Here is a 17,965-nt window from a genome sequence, read left to right as displayed (position 1 = left end):
CGCTGCCCTCTCCCCCACATTCCACGTACAATTGTCAAACGGTTAGTTTAGCCAATCGTAAGCATAGGTAAGCTTTCCGTGGCCTCACATCCAATTAAAAACTGATAGTTCTGTATTTAGCCAATCATACGGAACTCGTTTCAGCAACCATTCCCCGATCCCCTGGCTTTACTCACCGCTAACATAACTGGTTTCCCCACCGCGATTGGCTGCAGGCCTTGGGTGCAGCAGCTGTGGCCCGGCTCGCCGTGGTTACCGTAATTACAGGACGAGAGCCGCCCGTTCAAGCATCAGTAACGGATAGCGGCTTCCAGTCCCAAATGACGGGCCGTGCGGGGCAGCGGTGGACCGATGATCACCGGGGAGGGCGGGAAGGGGGCCCCGACATCCGCATCACACCCCCCACAGATCCTCTCGCTGTGTAGCCGCCTGGGTATCCTTCCCGGCCTGCCGACTGGATTATTCCTTCCTCCCCTTCCCGCCCCAGCCCCCCCGCCTCGTTCATTTCCGAAGGGGGCAGCGGGGGCTGCGTGTACCGACACCCCGGGTGCCATAGGCAACAGTGAGACGAGCGTCTGGGGTTCCCCATCATTTCACCTACATAATTCTCAGTAATAGTGGGGAGCGGGAAAGCGCCCCGAAATACACATTATAATTTTTCTGCTCCGGGCAGTCTTCTCCGTGGACATTTTAGCGCCATCCTCGGTGGTAAGTGTCCCTTCTTGTAACTGCAATAATTGTAATTGTGTTTTATTATTTGGGATGCTTTGATTTATAAAGGGTCGCCTGGGGCCCCGAGCACGGTATTTTTTTCTTTTATTTTACACCTGAAGTGTCTATATTTCGCGATATGCGTGCGTTTGATATATGCACCAGATGCCTGTTGTATCACGTTAATTTCAAGGCTGTGTGTACAGGAGGCATCTGCTGCGTTATAGATCCTGAGCAGCGCTGCGAGGCCCAAGTGGCAGCTGTACACCGCTATGCAAAGCTCGCCAATATGTAAAGCTAACTGGAGAGGAATATACATATATATATATATATATTGGTAGACTACGTAGCATCACATCATAATCTATATTCGAATGGTGTGTCTGTTGTAGAGTATTTGATGTTCTGTTGTGTAATATACAGCTTGCAATTCGTACACAACGTGTTGGTTCCTCGACATAGAGCCGTATAATACATGCACCATTAGCTGTTGTAATATTGAACATGTGCCCTAGTTGGCAGGATGATTTTATATACCTGGGGGCGCATAGAGGCTACGTTGCGTAATACAGAGAATGCCAGACACGGAATAACATATTGGGGCCAGCTAGACCCATGTAATGTATGCAGCAGATAGTAGTATAATAAGACACTTTTATTCTATGGATTAGTTACAGGGTATCGCTTCATTTCTTATAAGGGTTTTCAGTGTTTTATGCTACTTTATAATTTAGACATATTATTGTAGTGACCGCTTAGTGTGATATATGCAGGGGTTTCATGTCCATGAACAATCCTATTTTATGTATGCTCAGCTTTGCAAGGTAATTCTGTTTTGTGCGTCTATGTGGCGTCCTGATCCTATTGTGTAATATAGATCAGGTGCTCTGAAGCCATCTGTGGAGAACTAATAGCCCATATACACGTTCCAGTTTTACAAGGAGATGTGCACCTGATGTGTGTACATCTGTGTTGCTGGTTAAACATGCTTTGTCGGTGTAATATTGATTTTACGGAACTTGCCACTGTGCTTTTGGGACCAAATATAGGGAAATATAATATGTGCAGTAAAATCACATTTAATTCCCCTTTGGGCATAGTGGTTGGGTAACCTATACGTCTGAGCGGTTTCATTAAATAAATGGAGGGGGTAAGAGCCCTCTCTAGGTGAGTTATTACTATAATATCTTTCATACCTCTTTATGATCATTTCGACTACTACAGTACTTTTACCATCTTTCCCCTGTACTCCTCTGCTGCCCCCTTCAATATGAGTAAGTTGCGCAATGGCTTTTTATTTTAAGGAGCTTGTAATTTTGGGGTCTTCACTGAATACAGTCTCATGGTTGTGATCAAGTAATGGGTGGTGTAGGCCTTCCTCTGAAACATTCAAATGTTTTTCTCAGATTCACCTTGTTTTCGTTGAGCGTATTCTCAATTGAATGGGTGTAAGGTTCTAATATCACTAACACTTTTTTTCCTCGGGCTGCCCTGACCACCAAATGCCCAATACCTTTTATAGCCTTCTACTAGTAACAAATCTGTTTAATTTCAGAGAAGTTGTATCACCACGTTGGTGAATAGGGAGCAATTCCATTTTGTTTTTTGCTTCCTTCTTTCTGTATATTTTTTTACCCTCTTGTATATTTAATTTACGTTCATTTCAGGTTGCACTCTGACATTTATTTGTTAGATGCATTTTGCTCATTACAACCCCAAGATTTCAAAGGATCAGAAGAAAACGAAAAACCAGACTTGGGTAGCTTTTACTTTCTGTAAATACATCATGGTACAGGATGCACTCTGTCTCACTCACTACATATATCTCGAAAGCACTAGAAGGCAAAGAGCAGCTCACAGCTTGACCACTGACCCTGAATTGTAGATCTGGGAACTCTTGTCTGTGAATGGACAGTGCTTCACTCAGCGGCTTTTGCACTGGGCTACAAAGGAGATGGGGTGCCTAGACAGCAGTAACTAGGTGCATATGTTATTGTTATTGTTAATTTAGATTTATAGCGCGCCCAATCACCTGCAGGCCTCTAAGCGCTTGGAAATCGATGTCATTACAATAACTTGGTTCACTCCTGAGAGAGATGCAGCTACAGGACTACACTGCAATCAAGGCTCTTCTAAACAGCAGGGTTTTCAGTGATTTCCTGAACCGCAGGAGATTCATCTCCCTGCGTAGCCCCTCAGGCAGCTTGTTCCATAATTGGGGGGCCAGGACAGAGAAGGCTCTCCCTCCCTTAGTCACTAATTTGTAGCGGGGGCAGACCAGTAACTGAGAGTCTGATGATCTAAGTGTTCTCGTCGGGTTGTACACTTCCAGGCGGGCTTTGATGTAGGCCGGCGCATGGCCGTAGATTGCCTTATGCGCTATACAGAGGCTCTTGAATTCAACCCTCTCCTTAACAGGGAGCCAATGAAGGTTTTGGAGAAGAGGGGAGGCCTTTGATCGTCTGGGCACTCTGAAGATTAGCCGTGCGGCGTCGTTCATTACGACCTGGAGTCTGTTTGTCAACATTTTTGGGAGGCCAAGATACAGGGCATTCCCATAATCGATCCGGGAGATGACAGTTGCTGCTACAATTGAACGTATCATCGAATGAGAAAGGAAGGGAGCTATCTTCCTCAGTTGTCTGATGATGTTCGTGCAAGTTCCAACAACAGCGGAAACTTGACTGCACATTGACAGGTCACAATCTAACTTAATCCCCAGACTCTTTACGTTGGCACTAGGCTTTGGGGCTGATCCAAGCTCAGCAGGCCAATACAGATCACTCCACGGTGAGGTGGTAGATGGAATTACCAATACCTCGGTCTTATCCGGGTTGATCTTTAGTAGGTTTTTCGTCATCCACCCTACGGTGTACCTCAGGATATTTTGAGCTTGGGTTTGTGCTGTCTCTGTGTTATCGATACTCAGTACTAGCTGAGTATCGTCAGCATAGTTGTAGACTCTGCAGCCCAACTCAGCCAGGGATGCAATCAAAGGCTGCAGGTAAAGATTGAACAGAAGTGGGGACAGTGCGGAGCCCTGTGGAACTCCGCACTCTAAGAGGCCCACTTCAGATATTGACTCCCCAAGTTGTATCCTCTGAGTCCTTCCCAAAAGGAAGGATCGCAGCCACTTGAGGGCCAAGCCTTTGATCCCAAAGGCCTCCAGCCTTCCCAGGAGCAGGTCATGGCTGACGGTATCAAACGCCGCTGACAGGTCTAATAAGATCAGGGCGCTCGGCCTTTTGCCGTCAGCCATGCCTCTCAGTTCGTCCAACAACGAGAGCATCACTAGCTCAGTGCTGTGGTGCGCTCGAAACCCTGCCTGTCGCTCATGCAGTAAGCCATGGGATTCGAGGTACAGTGATAGAGACACAAACGCAGGACTTGAAGCATCTACCAGGAGCTAGGAATGCTGCAGCCTCATGATAAGGTTTCTTCTCGTGGGCATGAATTAGGATAGGACATTTGCTTAGTTTTGTCACAGAATTGACAGGGTCTACCCAGTTGCCATATTATCTGGTTATTTTCAGCAGACAGTTCCATTCCTATAAAGGACCTTTTGAAGTATAGTCTGAAGTCTTCTGGAGAGCTGGTACTTTGAACCTTGCAGGGGTGCATATCGCTGCTTCTTTAGAGGCAGTGCCCTCCGCTTGCCTTGCAGAGAGTATGTGCTATTGCATTTTCCCATTTGTTTGGGCCCTGGTTGTTGGTGCTTGATTGGTGTAATGTTAATCTATGTTGAAGCATGCAATTACAAGCACTGCACCCCCCTGGAGTCGGTGGGGTGTTTCTGGGGAATTAAAGGAAGTGTTCCTACCCTCTGGTCTCACTTGTGGCCCTTACGCCATACCCTTAAGTGCTGAGGTGCAGAGGGAGAAGATTGAATTGTAATAAGATGCAATTTAACGCTGTACATCCATAGTGCTCCCTCACCTAGTGCGTTTTTCCCTTCTCTGGGAGCACCCAAGGCGTCTAGGTCCCTCTCTTAGACGCCTTTAGTCCTGTTATGCATGCTGTTCTGGAGGCCCCCACGGATGGGCAACAGTTTAAGGAACCCCTGGTGTCAACACAGCAGTGCTCCAAGAAACGGCTCAAGAGTCTAAACCTGCACACTGGAGGGCAGGATATGACGCATCCACATTCCAAAAACACACTCGCACAGCGCCTGCTACATTTTTGTGTAGGCAGCCAGAAGGCAATGTAATAAGAAACTGCTGGTGGTGGGGTGGATTTAGGGGAAGAAGTCGAGGCAGGATAGTGGTTATCTCAGGAGTAACATGAAATATTTCCTTGGAATGAGCACTGACTTCCTGGACCAGCCTCCCCAGCTGAAGTAGTGGAGACAAAAATATGGAATTGACTCAAAATCCATGCTGCAAAACCTTGTGGTGTCTCACTCTCTCTCTGTCAAGAATAGACCGGCCTGACTGCAATCACGTGTAGGTAAACAAAGCATAAAGCCTGGGCCAGGATACAGGTCCTAAAAAAGAAGTGGGTGGGACTATAAAAGTTAGGCAGTGTTTAAGTGAAATCATAGCACGTGACTTCAGAGGGTGACATCGCACGTGGCATCACAACCCATGACCTCACAGGAAATCACATCAGATCTTAAGACCTCACACATGTTTTGCAGGGCTTTAATGAGTACATTGGAGCGCATTACGTTATTGAACAAATGAGATTTTGCATTGGAGTTGTGCCAAAAAAGTGATGCCACCCCTATGCAAAATCTGGGCCTGAACGTATACATTTATTTCCTATGAGGAGAAACGTGGCAGTAAATCTGAACTGCCTAATTGGTTGCAAAGTTTGCATTCAAAATATCTTATGGGGTTAAGGCGCCTGCTGCATAAATCTTTGTACACCCAGGAAATCTCATAGAATAATAATGGGAAGATCAACATGCACGTCCTGGAGAGATTTGTTTTTTTGCTTAGTCCCGATTTTGAATCAAATCAGCATAGAACGTTATTATGTCTCCTGAAAATCATATGACACACAGCAGATTTTTATTTTATGTGGCTGGGTGAGATCCTACTTGCGGTTCAGAAATTGTAATCCTAATATAGCACAGTGAGCGAAGAACGAAATGTGACTCCTAGACCTTGTAACCTTCACTTTCTTATTAATACGTACTGTTCATTGATTTACAAACATTTGATTGTAAAATGTGTACAACGCGCCCTGACACACTGGATTGTGAGGAGTATTGCTATGAAAAAAATATATATACTATTTTGATTATTTATGTAAATACTGGGACTGACCAACACATCTGGCATTCTTACAGTGCATGCATATCTCTTATATACAGGGACTGAACAAAGTCAAAACCAGACCTCTGTTATGTGCTTTGATGTAATAAATAAGCTGTGTGCCTTTGTTACCCCTCCATTGCATTTGCAGCTAGGTGTGAGGTTCCAGATATACCCCATAATACTCGAACAAAAGGAGACCTGATGGCCCTTTAACTTAGGCCTTTGTTTTGGGCCTGCCTGGAAATTAAAATAAGAAGGCCGCTTTGCCACCTGCACATTGGTGCTGGGAATGAAATCAGGCAAGGTGCAGGCACTGTGAATGTGTCCACGGGACGAGTTCAGCATATTTCAGTGGGGTCTACCGTCTACCTTCTTGGCATGGGAAACGGGGTCCACCCTGTGAAACGAGAGAGTAGACGCCGTCCACCCTCGACTTTTGCCCTGCTGTGGGCACAAAATACACGCAAGACGGTCACCCACAGGTTTACAGACAAGGAAGTGGGTTTTCAGCATGCTCCACATTTTACTTTTCTGAGTCTTTAGGTGCGGCTATTGTGCTAGAATTCTACACGCTCTCTGTTATTCAGGTAAAGGCGTCTTGTGTGTAAGCTGCAACATGCCGGGCCACAGCCTCGTTTATGAAAGCGTCCGCATCTCATGCATACGTGCTTTTAATATAGGTGCGCGCCTCTTCCAAGGGTTACTGCTCGCGGCATTAATGCTAAAGTGCATAGGTGGTGAAGAGTAGGTGGAACTTTCAGCCCTCTGCCGACCTCAAGCAGTCTGCCACGGATCCGTTTGTGCCCGGATGGCTAGGCACTTCCGGGAAGCCTTGTTGGCGCGAGGGGCCTCACATGACGTAGCCTCGTGCGTGAATGGCCGCGTGCGTTGAGGACAGCAGGTGCTGGATGGAATACTCGAATGAATCTCAGCCACTGGTAACTAACCCCTCGGGCCGCCTCTCACGCCTGCTCTACTACCTGTTGGAACAGGAATAAGACGGAGTGGTCGATTGGTCGAAAGACGACGGTCTTGAATGTGTCCCTAATGGTAGCCCGTGGCTGAGATGGATTCAAGCATCCCCTCTATCACTTTGTTGCGTTTTGCACCTCGTGCGTTATGCACATTGCCTTGACTCCGGATCTTTCCGTGATTGGCTGATAATCAACAGTTATCGGGATGGAGAGGCGTGACCAATTGCGCTAGCCCGACGGAGGTGTGAAGATGGGGGCATAGCTCCGGATCCTCAGCACTTGCTGATGGCTCTTCATTGGAGTGCTATGTAGGTGGCACTGCACTGCCCCCCTCGCCCCCCTTAGTACTAGGTTGCACCATGTGGGATACCTTTGGGGGGAGGAGGCAGACTTCCACCCGAATTGTCTCATCAGAATACAGTGTTGACATTTTTATCTAAGTTCAGCACGGAGGATGACAGTTTACCCCACATTATGTATTTATTGGCAGATTCGGCTGTGAGGACCACAGGATGGAGATCAGCCCCTATTCACCCGTGCACCACATTGTACCTCATGTATGTTTTTATAGCACTGCATTTGTGTCGAACACAGAGTAGAATTTTATAAAATATCTACTTTTCCAAGAGGCGGGATGCTTCATATATCAAATTGTCCTCTGGCGCCTTTCAGTGCAGTGACAAGTTAAAATGCCTGTTTATTTTCATTGTAATTTTACCAAAATTAGTTTTACGCTGGTATACCCTTATCAATCCTTTATACTTTGCCACGGTATGCGAAATACTTCTTGGTGACTTTCAGAAAGTTGACCTGGGCATTCCGCCCTTGTGGCTTGCTTTTGGTTTTGTGGTTTGTAACTAATGTTTTCTGGCTTTCGATTTGCTGGCTTTATTTGCTTTAGGCTGTGCAGCTTGAGTTCGTACCATCCCATGCTAAAGCAGTGTTTACAGTATTCTTCCACAAAACGATTTTCTGTAATAAATGGGCCTTTAAATCTTCTCATCACATTTTCTGGGCATTCAAAGACCAGGGTCAGATGTTAACCCGTTTACCGCAGCGCGCTGGCATTCTACAGAGTGAGCAGGGCTGCGTCGGCCTACAGTCGTTCGCAGCACCCAGAAGGTAGTGCTGGCCGACGCAAGTGCGGAAGGGGTTAAGCAGTGTTGTCGTGGGAGCCTGGTGTTTATTTTGTTTTCAGCTGACTTAAAAGTGATAGCGTTTATAGGAAAGAGGCGTTCAGCATACTTTCTCCATTGAGCCTGCTTGTGTCATTTTTTTAAAAACATTTTTATTTTATACCTCATCATCTTAAAAGGTATCACGATCTTCAGCTGCACAAAACATTTGCAATTTTTTTGCAGAATCTTGCTTCTTTGGCGAGGCCATTTAATTTGTGAAACTGCCTATTTAGGAACAAAGTACAAAACCACATTTCAGTCTCGGTCTCAGCCTAGTATATGGTGATCTTGGACAATTTAACTGTTTGTGGCCCATTCACTGTCAATCACAGGATAAGATTTTTTCATAGGAAAGAGCCAACCACATTGTAACACAATTTAACAATGCTTGGTTTTGACTTTGAGTAAAGTATATGCTCTGTTTATGACCTTTGTGGCAACTTGTTATGGAGAGTTGGATAAGTGTAAAGGCACTTTTTTATGAAAGCTTTTGTGTTTATGTTTAGCTACTTGATAATGTATTCCGAAAAAGGCACAGTTGTAGATGGAACTCCTATATTAGTGGACATTAAAGATTTCTTCATTTGTCCTTTGAAGGCACTAGGGTCATTATTTCGATGGTGCTGTGGCACAGGGCCCGAAAGGTGTAGGAAACCCACTGTGCTCTGATTATTGCAATATTTTACTAGTAAATAAGCAGTCGCAGGTGCAATTACGTTGCAGACACTAGTCATAATTTCGATATTGCAGCAGGTGCAGTGGCACATGAGCCAAAAGATTTAGAAAACCCACTGAACACCTATCCTTGCTAAATTTTAATACCAATTAAGCAGTCAGGAGTGCGTTTTTTTTTTTAAAGTTCTTTTGTAAACAATGCATCCAAAGTAACACATAGCCTAAAGCATTACTGTAATAAAAGCTGTAACCTATTGGGTTTTTCTGTCTACCTACAATTTATATTACATTCAGCACATTTATATGATACATTGTCACAGTTTTGTATGGTCCTAAAATGTTTCTGAATCTGGATACATTAAAACCTTTGCAAGGGCATTCACCATTCTGTTACATATGCACTTGAACTGTTGTAGACACTATATAAATACTTATAACTTACCCTATGGCATTCCATACCTATGCCGGGCTTGATGTCTCATTGGACTAATGTGTCCACTGCAGGGGCTTGTGTTTGACCTCATGGTCACAGGTTCAAATCCTGGCGTGTCCACTCAGCCTTTATCCATCTGAGGTCGATAAAATGAGTACCATTGAGTTTGGTAACAATAAACCTGTCATTCAGCGTCAAGATGTCAACGTGTGCTTTACAAATACACGTTATGTTATACAGAGCATTGGCAAAGCCAATAGATCTTGTGTGTGTGAGATCTATTGGCTTTGCCAATATTTTCTTAGCCATATGATCCAGCATTGCTAGCTTTAGTGCAGCACTACTAAAAATCAGAACAAAACACATACAATGCTGGCTGTGTCATACAGCTTCTTTACATTACTTTCAGCCATTTGCAACAAAGCTAAAAAAAAATAAGGAAGTCATTACATCTGATATAGGCAAGACCTATTGGCTTTGCCAATGCTTATTTAAAAATATTTGCAAACAAAACAGGAGATGGACAGAATGTGGATCAATGTCACACATTCACCCCAGTCCAAAGATCTGGGCCCAAATCCATCGTTTTTTTGCACTCCACACCACCCTGGGTTAGACAATGGCGATATGCAAATCAGCTCTGACCCTGGGCCCCATGGGAACAGTCCAGTCCGAACTACAAAAGCCATGTCCTTCCCAGAACGGAATCAAGCATCCGAGGACCGGACCGGTTTCGAGGTAACACCTCTCATCAGCCCGGCTAGCTTGACTCCAGTGGTGTGGAGTGCCTGGGACCCACGTCTGAGCATCCCCAGCGCACTTATGGCGAATTTGCAAACAAAACAGGTGATGGACAGAATGTGGATCAATGTCACACATTCACCCCAGTCCAAAGATCTGGGCCCAAATCCATCGTTTTTTTGCACTCCACACCACCCTGGGTTAGACAATGGCGATATGCAAATCAGTTCTGACCCTGTGCCCCATGGGAACAGTCCAGTCCGAACTACTAAAGCCATGGCGCACTTATGGCGGACTGGACTGTTCCCATGGGGCACAGGGTCAGAGCTGATTTGCATATCGCCATTGTCTAACCCAGTGTGGTGTGGAGTGCAAAAAAACGATGGATTTGGGCCCAGATCTTTGGACTGGGGTGAATGTGTGACATTGATCCACATTCGGTCCATCACCTGTTTTGTTTGCAAATTCGCCATAAGTGCGCTGGGGATGCTCAGACGTGGGTCCCAGGCACTCCACACCACTGGAGTCAAGCTAGCCGGGCTGATGAGAGGTGTTACCTCGAATCCGGTCCTCGGATGCTTGATTCCGTTCTGGGAAGGACATGGCTTTTGTAGTTCGGACTGGACTGTTCCCATGGGGCACAGGGGTCAGAGCTGATTTGCATATCGCCATTGTCTAACCCAGGGTGGTGTGGAGTGCAAAAAAACGATGGATTTGGGCCCAGATCTTTGGACTGGGGTGAATGTGTGACATTGATCCACATTCGGTCCATAACCTGTTTTGTTTGCAAATTCGCCATAAGTGCGCTGGGGATGCTCAGACGTGGGTCCCAGGCACTCCACACCACTGGAGTCAAGCTAGCCGCGCTGATGAGAGGTGTTACCTCGAGTCCGGTCCTCGGATGCTTGATTCCGTTCTGGGAAGGACATGGCTTTTGTAGTTCGGACTGGACTGTTCCCATGGGGCACAGGGTCAGAGCTGATTTGCATATCGCCATTGTCTAACCCAGGGTGGTGTGGAGTGCAAAAAAACGATGGATTTGGGCCCAGATCTTTGGACTGGGGTGAATGTGTGACATTGATCCACATTCGGTCCATCACCTGTTTTGTCTTTAAAAATACTGGCATACAGCTCACAGATTTTACTAAACGATCTTTTTAAAGAAATGGTAGTTAAAATAGCACAAGAGATTAGCAAAACCGTTTACTTTCAAGTTGCAAGATTGTGTGTGTACATTTTTATTTTGTAAGCAATCGCCACTCTTTAACCCTTTCACCGCGGCAGCTATTCCGCCGCAGTGCTAAGGGGCGGGCGGGGGGGGCGCGCGGCGCTCCCGCGCTGGTGACTGAACCGCTCCGTAAAGCCCCTCGGGTGAGCTGTGCTTGTGACGGAACGGTTCTGTCATGGCCCCACCCGCTCAATAGAACGTGCCACGCAGGCGCGGCGAGCGAGCCGTGACGGAACCGTTCCGTCACCAGCACAGCCCACCCGAGGGGCATGACAGAACGGTTCCGTCACAAGCGTGGGATGGGTTAAAACTTCTGCAAGCATTTGCATCTAATCAGAGTGCATTCCGGGAGCATTAAGTAGCTTCTAATTATTAAACTTTGTAAATGTGTATACACACTTTATACTAGGAAAAACAGTCGGTAATGCAAGGCAAGATTGCATCATTTTGTCAGAGCTCTCACCCTAATAATTAAGGCTTTGCTTTAATGAACCATATCTAGAAATTCGAACACCATGAACAAATGGATGCACACGATGCTCTTTCACAGATCAATAATGTAGCACACTCAGTTTGCAGTTAAAGTGATTGTGCTGCAGGCCTACTTGTCGAAAGGACAAAATAAACATGAAAACTTGTTGTTAACTCAAACAATATCTCCTCTCCATTAGGAAATCCACACACCTGCAATGTAGTGTCTTTACTTCTTTATTTAATGATATTTTTCACTTGGCTTAGCTACTGCCACACAGATCCATGTTTCTGCCTGACCAAGCTAATTTTTAAAAAATCTTCGAATGGGAGTTTTCATTGAGTGCAGCAGATATGAACATTCTGTTTTAAACATCACAGATTGGAGAGAATCAGTTCTTTGGTAAAGAGTGCAAATCATCATGTCCTGCGATTCAGTGAGCTAATGTTTGCTATTTATTTTACTACAAAGGTTCTTGTCTGCTCTCGAACAAAGTACTGAATCTCGATTGTGGATTTCTTTGGAAGCATTAAAAGCTACAGGCACTGCTGAGTTTAATACTGTATACACCTGTAAGTTTCAAGTTTGCGTCCCATTGGGTTAGATTCTAGCATAATGTTTCTGCAGCCAATAATATGAATACTATTATTGAGTGAACAAATAAAATGTAAAACACTAACCAATACCCGGATCTGGAGAAGGACTTTCCAAAGACCGAGGGAAGAAGAATTAGCCGTTAGCTGGAATTAAACAACCAGGTTTTGAGCAGTGTGTGGAAATGGAACACTGTTGGGATCATATAATACACAATGAGGGACTGGAGGAGATTTAATGGAGCAGCGAGGGCACTCTCCCCAATTCAGACAATAAATAACACAAGAAGCCCTCGGGTCCGAGCAATGGACTACCGGTTGTCCCAATGAGAGAAAGTGGAGAAAACAGTGCTGTGGGAAGGGGTGTGGAGTGTCCTCTTTTGAAGACTGTTCCCAATCACACACCAAAGGCGTCATGCTTCATCATGGGGATACCTCCTCGCGTCACAAACCTAGTTGTGACGTGGGCTACAACCCCCTCGCTGCGAGGGAGGAGCTCAGGGATGTTTTAGTGACGAAAAGGGCTACTTTCAAGACCCAACACACTAATTTGAGTGTAGCTGTCTCTAATTACGGCAGCCACACTTCGCAACTTTTGGTTTTAATCCTGGCACCAGGAAACGTCAAAAAACTATGGTTAGGCTTACCTTGTAGCTAGTTTTAGTTACACTCACAGTTTAGTTAGCACTGCACCTCTTCACTCACGCATTCACTCACATTGGGTCTTAATATTACCCCTTTTCCTCACTAAAATGTGGAATGTTCAGATTGGGGCCAATAGCCGCATTTTCTACCAGCAGATGTTTCAGGCGTAGTTGTTTGGGAGCCCCCAGCAAATTTGCATAGTCCAATTGTGACGTATTAAGCATATGTGACAGTTCTTTGCGCTATGCACGGGGGAGCATGTCCAGCACCTTTTTTGAGGGCATATAGTAGGGTAAAGCAGTACATTGAGATGGCAGATGTTTGAGTACTAAATGAGAGATCAATGTCAAATTTAACATCAAGACGGCAGCTTTCTTAACGCAGAATGGTAGTTTCTCATCGCGAGTATACGCGACCACTCGCAATGAGAAACCTGAGATCCCCGCGTTGAGAATCTCGCTGGGAGGTATATTTTCCACGCTCTCAATAGGCAACTTGATGTTGCTGATCGTGAACGAGGAAAAAGTCTCGCCGGGTTGATGATTTTGTGCGATTGCCAACTTGACATTGAGGACCACGAGTAAACAAAAAAATGCCCGCTACGTGTTTTTGCACAGTGCTATATGCAATTCGCGTACCGTGTAGTAGCGCAAACTACGCAAGCTCCATAAGCGTAGCATAGTCCTACGCCAAGGGTTACTCCCTTTAAGAGAGGCCTTTGAGAGTTTTATATTTCATCATGGCTTAAAAATATCCATGCCAAGGCCACTTCCTGATCGCGTTCTGTGCTTCTGTTCTTGGGGAAACATTGATGGGGGACAGGTGTATGCAGCAATCTGAAGCTATGGCAAGGACGGTCCCACCACCTGTATTGAGGATTGTGAGTATTTCACCCCAGAACTGGTTCCTAGATCTATGGGACTACCGTACCCTTGTGGGACCATCGGACTAATAACAAGAGGCTGGTGCTATAGGAACGGGCACTTTGCTGTGGCCCTACCATTGACTCCCAGGAACCTAACAGCAGTGGGACTGTGATTGAGAAGATCAGCTCTGGAAAGCAAGTAGTCTGTCCTTTTGTGCCTACTTTTAATGAAGCAAGTGTGTGTTTAAAAAAATGTGAGAGTACATTTTAGAGGTGTTGCCTTGCTACCATAAATGATCATAGTGTGTTGGAATTTTGTTTGTCCATTCCTTGCCAATCTCACACAAAGAGAAACTGTGCTGTTAGAATGTCTGCCGGCTTTAGTGAGAACTTTCTAAGACTGCCCTGGTATTTAGCTATGCAATCGAGCTGTGACAACGGAGTGGAAGCTACAAGGGTTCACACAGGTGCATTTGCATGAGGTGTAATTATAATGCGTTGCTGAGATCCAGTACCAGAAACCCTGTAAGGATCTTTAAGGTATTCATGACTGCCTTAGACCTTTCTATGAAATCTAAAATGGAGGCAGTTAAGAATTTTTAGTGAGCGTCTATGAAGGGATGGTACTAGGCTGTCTTGTCTGCATCTGAAGGAAAGGCTATGACATCGGCACTATAGTTTTTTTAGGTCTCGCACCTTGCGACGCAGCGCGGGGCGCTGTCGCCTGCGAGAGCTATAGTTGTCAGCTATGCTTTCAAGGCTCTCAAGGGAGACAGGAGATGCGCACGCTGCAGGCCAGATTGGATCGGGATGTGCGCATTCACCATGTCCAGTTACATGCTGTGCCCATCTCCTGTCTCCCTTCTCGCTACTGCCAGCATGCACACGGTCCGTGACAACGGCGAGGAGGACAGCGCCTCACGCTTTCACTATTACACACGCCGCTGTACTACACTCAAACACAGGGCCTCTTGGCGGCGGCCGGGGCACTCAGACAGGCCCTGACAACTCCCGGACCCAACAACACATGGTCCCTGATATCAGTGAGGCGGACAGCGCTTTACGCTTTCACTATCACACTGCCAGCAGCCCCACTCACCAGGCTGCTGTGCATAGACTCCGTTCCTCTCTTCTCCGCGGCCTGCACGGGGTTCCCATGCGACGCCCTGCAAAACAGACCCCGGCTCTCCACTTCACCCGGGCCCATTCCTGGGACCCGGGACTTCGACCGCTACTGCGGGGCTCTCCCTTCCTCATGGGAGCCCTGCATCAACGAGCCACACTGGCCTCTTCCGGCTGCGTCACAGGCTCCGCCCATGTCACGGGCAAAGATGCCCGACGTCCTGGTTTCGCCCCCCGGTCTGCAACAGTGATTTTTTGCTGCTCCTCTCAGCTGTACCGCCCAGTAGAACACAGCCCTCTTTTGCCCACGACTCTCCCTCCTCCGGCCGCTTTTCCTCCACGGACCCTGATGACGCTCCCACCCTTTATCTCCTTGCCACACAACACACACTCGCCGCACAGCTCTCCTCGTGCCAAATACCTAGAGCCATTGTGCCCATTCAGATACCCTGTGCTCTCCGCCTCAGCTGGGCGCGCCTACAGGACCATGCCCCCTATCTGTTCACTCCGAGACGGTGTACGTCTGCGGTTCTCTCCCTGCTCGTGTGTTAAGGGCAGTGGCACATGCTGCGTCACGACCCTCTTAGATTCAGTGCTGGTAACTGAGGAAATTAATGGTGGTAAAAATGAGACGTTCAAAGTTGTGAGATTTAGCTACGTTCTGTGAGAAAGGGCAGACTTTGGAAACCGAGTATTTGGAAATAGCAGAGAGATTCCTCTTGTTATTCAATAGAGACGTATTTCAGGCTTTGCCTTGGTCCCATTTGTAACAGCACTGCAATCCTCGTAGAGGATAGATGTCCTGACTAGGGCAGTGGTAAATAGGAACGACTTACATTTCAAATCCATCTCTGCTTGAGCCTAGCTACTCCAACAAGGACACTAGAGTCAAGGAAGTGATCATCTCGAGATGCCCTTTAGCATCTAACAAAATTGCAAGTGGCCTGCACTAAGGTGATCGTCTCTGTATGCAACCTCGGGCAGTAAAAGACATCAGTCCAGGCAGAGCAGGACACAGTCCTTTTAAACAAGTTCCTATAAGTTAGTTCCACCTCAGATGCTTGGAATTTCTTAATGTCTGATTGCATCCGAAGCTTTAGCATTGGGGAGCTCAGGGTTTTTTTTGTGCTCTTATCTTAGTGTTCCTTTCTGAGACTCTACTTCATGTTTGGCTGTGGCGGCTGAGTTTTGTTTCATTCTCCATCATCTCCCTTTTAAGTAGGGGAGGGGAAGCTGCATTAACAGTTGAGTTTATTGAAACCCTGATCTACATTTTTATTAGATAAACGTTTTTTGCTAATGTACATTTCCATCAAATCCCACTGCACAGAATTCATAGTTTTCTTGGTGTCCAATCCTTTAGTGACGTGGTCATTATAGGGATTCAGACTCAAATGAGCACCATTGGAGCAGGCAATACTCATGTCACTTACGTCCACCACTGTGTAATGACAACAGGGTGGTTCAGGCACTTTACAAAGACACCCACCAGTTAATATTCAACATCTCACTCATTCTCTCCACTACAGGAGAAAGAATTATTCCAGTGCAGGATGCGTTCCTACGTTGTGGCTAAATGCGCACATGCACCCGTCTGGTGTTTGGCATCAGTAGGACCATGAGGGGTTCTGAGTTCTTGTGTGAGGCCGCTGTTGTATTTTGAAATGCTTTCCAGGTATGTGAGTGTATCTCGTCTCTTTACTGTCAACAGAAAGTTGTGGGGCGCCCAATAGACGTTCGCACCCAAATGTTTCTACCATCCTAGAACTGGCTGCTCTGCTGCCTATGCAGATTTCACCTGCTCCTTAATAAGACGTATATTCTGAGCTGCAGAATTCATGGCTGTACAGCATTTAGCGATACCGCTCTGCTGGTTGTGAGCTGTACTTCAGAGCTTTGCAGATGTGTGTGTTTGCATCCTGTGGAAGGAAGATTTCCAGACTGTAGAGGTGGGTTCTATGTACACTCTAGCCCTGCACACCATGTCTGATCTTGCTATTAAGGAGGGAATATCCTTTCTAACCCTAGCCTTGTAGGGTGGCAGCCTACTTCTTTCACCCACACAAATGTAGTGCTCACCTCTTACTTTTAGCAGTATTTTTGCCACTTCGTGCTCAGTACGTGACATCAGATCTCGTTTAAGGGCCTTCGATAGAGTGCGGGCCTTGGAGAGAGAGCACGAGTTGTAATCGGTTCACTGTTGTGCTGCTCTTCGCTCTCATCCCTCTTCCTTTGAATGTAACTGAGTGACTCGATGTTTATATTGCTGTCATATATATCCTTCAATCGAACTGTGCCCTAGTCCAAAGCCCTGGGACAGGGAAAGCCCTCTCATCCCGTATACACCTGTCTGCATCTGTGTTTCACCTGCTTCTTGCTACACTCTGAGATCTATGAGCACTGCTCACAGAATCCCTGATGTTTGCCATGTATCTCACAGTAGGGACCGTGCCTAGTTTCTGATGCTTGGCCTTACACTTGGATTTCAATGGCTGTCATGTTTGTTGAGCTGTTCAAGACCGAGATGCTTCTAGTATCTGGATCAGGGTCTTTGAATGGGACCCTGAATAACTTCGATTCAGCAAACTTCACTGTGCTTCCTGTGATGTGATACATGCCTGGGTGCTCACTAACCATGTCCTCGCTTCTCGTTGAATGCATGGGCCTCTTCCTGTGATACACGTCTTGGTATAGACTTCATATGTCCTCGCTTCTCGTTGAATGCATGGGTCCCTTCCTGTGATACACGGCTTGGTACAGACTTGAAGTGTCATCGCTTCTCGTTGAATGCGTGATTACCAGCCTTACTTGGAACTCCTGCTGTTCTCCCCTTGCTCATTCCTTGAGAGGGGGCAAGGCCGAAGAACCATGCAAGTTAAGTTATTCCCCTTCTCTTCAGTGTGCAGACCCTGCGACTCTCAAAACCACTCAAGCTCAAAAGGTTGGCAAGGGTGAGACCAGCGCCTTCAACAAAAACGGTTAGGATTGGCCAGAGGTATCAAACCTGTAGAATCTGTTTTTAGGTCGAACCTACTAGGCCGTGCATGTACTGTCTGTTGCAACACTC

The 17,965-nt window shown here is 46.3% G+C and overlaps 1 protein-coding gene across 2 annotated transcripts in view; it reads left to right on the top strand.

Annotated features, from left to right (window-relative positions):
* Positions 1 to 208: 208 nt before the first annotated feature.
* Positions 209 to 17,965, top strand: part of AGPAT1 (1-acylglycerol-3-phosphate O-acyltransferase 1) — a 249,357-nt gene continuing 231,600 nt past the window's right edge. For both annotated transcript variants that reach the window (XM_086924516.1, XM_086924515.1), the window contains exon 1: positions 209 to 708. The gene's annotated coding sequence lies outside the window, so the exon portion shown is untranslated. The remainder of the gene's footprint in view (positions 709 to 17,965) is intronic.

This window comes from Lissotriton vulgaris, chromosome 5, assembly GCF_964263255.1.
Source record: "Lissotriton vulgaris chromosome 5, aLisVul1.2, whole genome shotgun sequence".
Lineage (NCBI taxonomy): Eukaryota > Metazoa > Chordata > Amphibia > Caudata > Salamandridae > Lissotriton > Lissotriton vulgaris.
The sequence above is the reverse complement of the archived record's forward strand: the minus strand, read 5'-3'. Positions and strand labels throughout refer to the sequence as shown.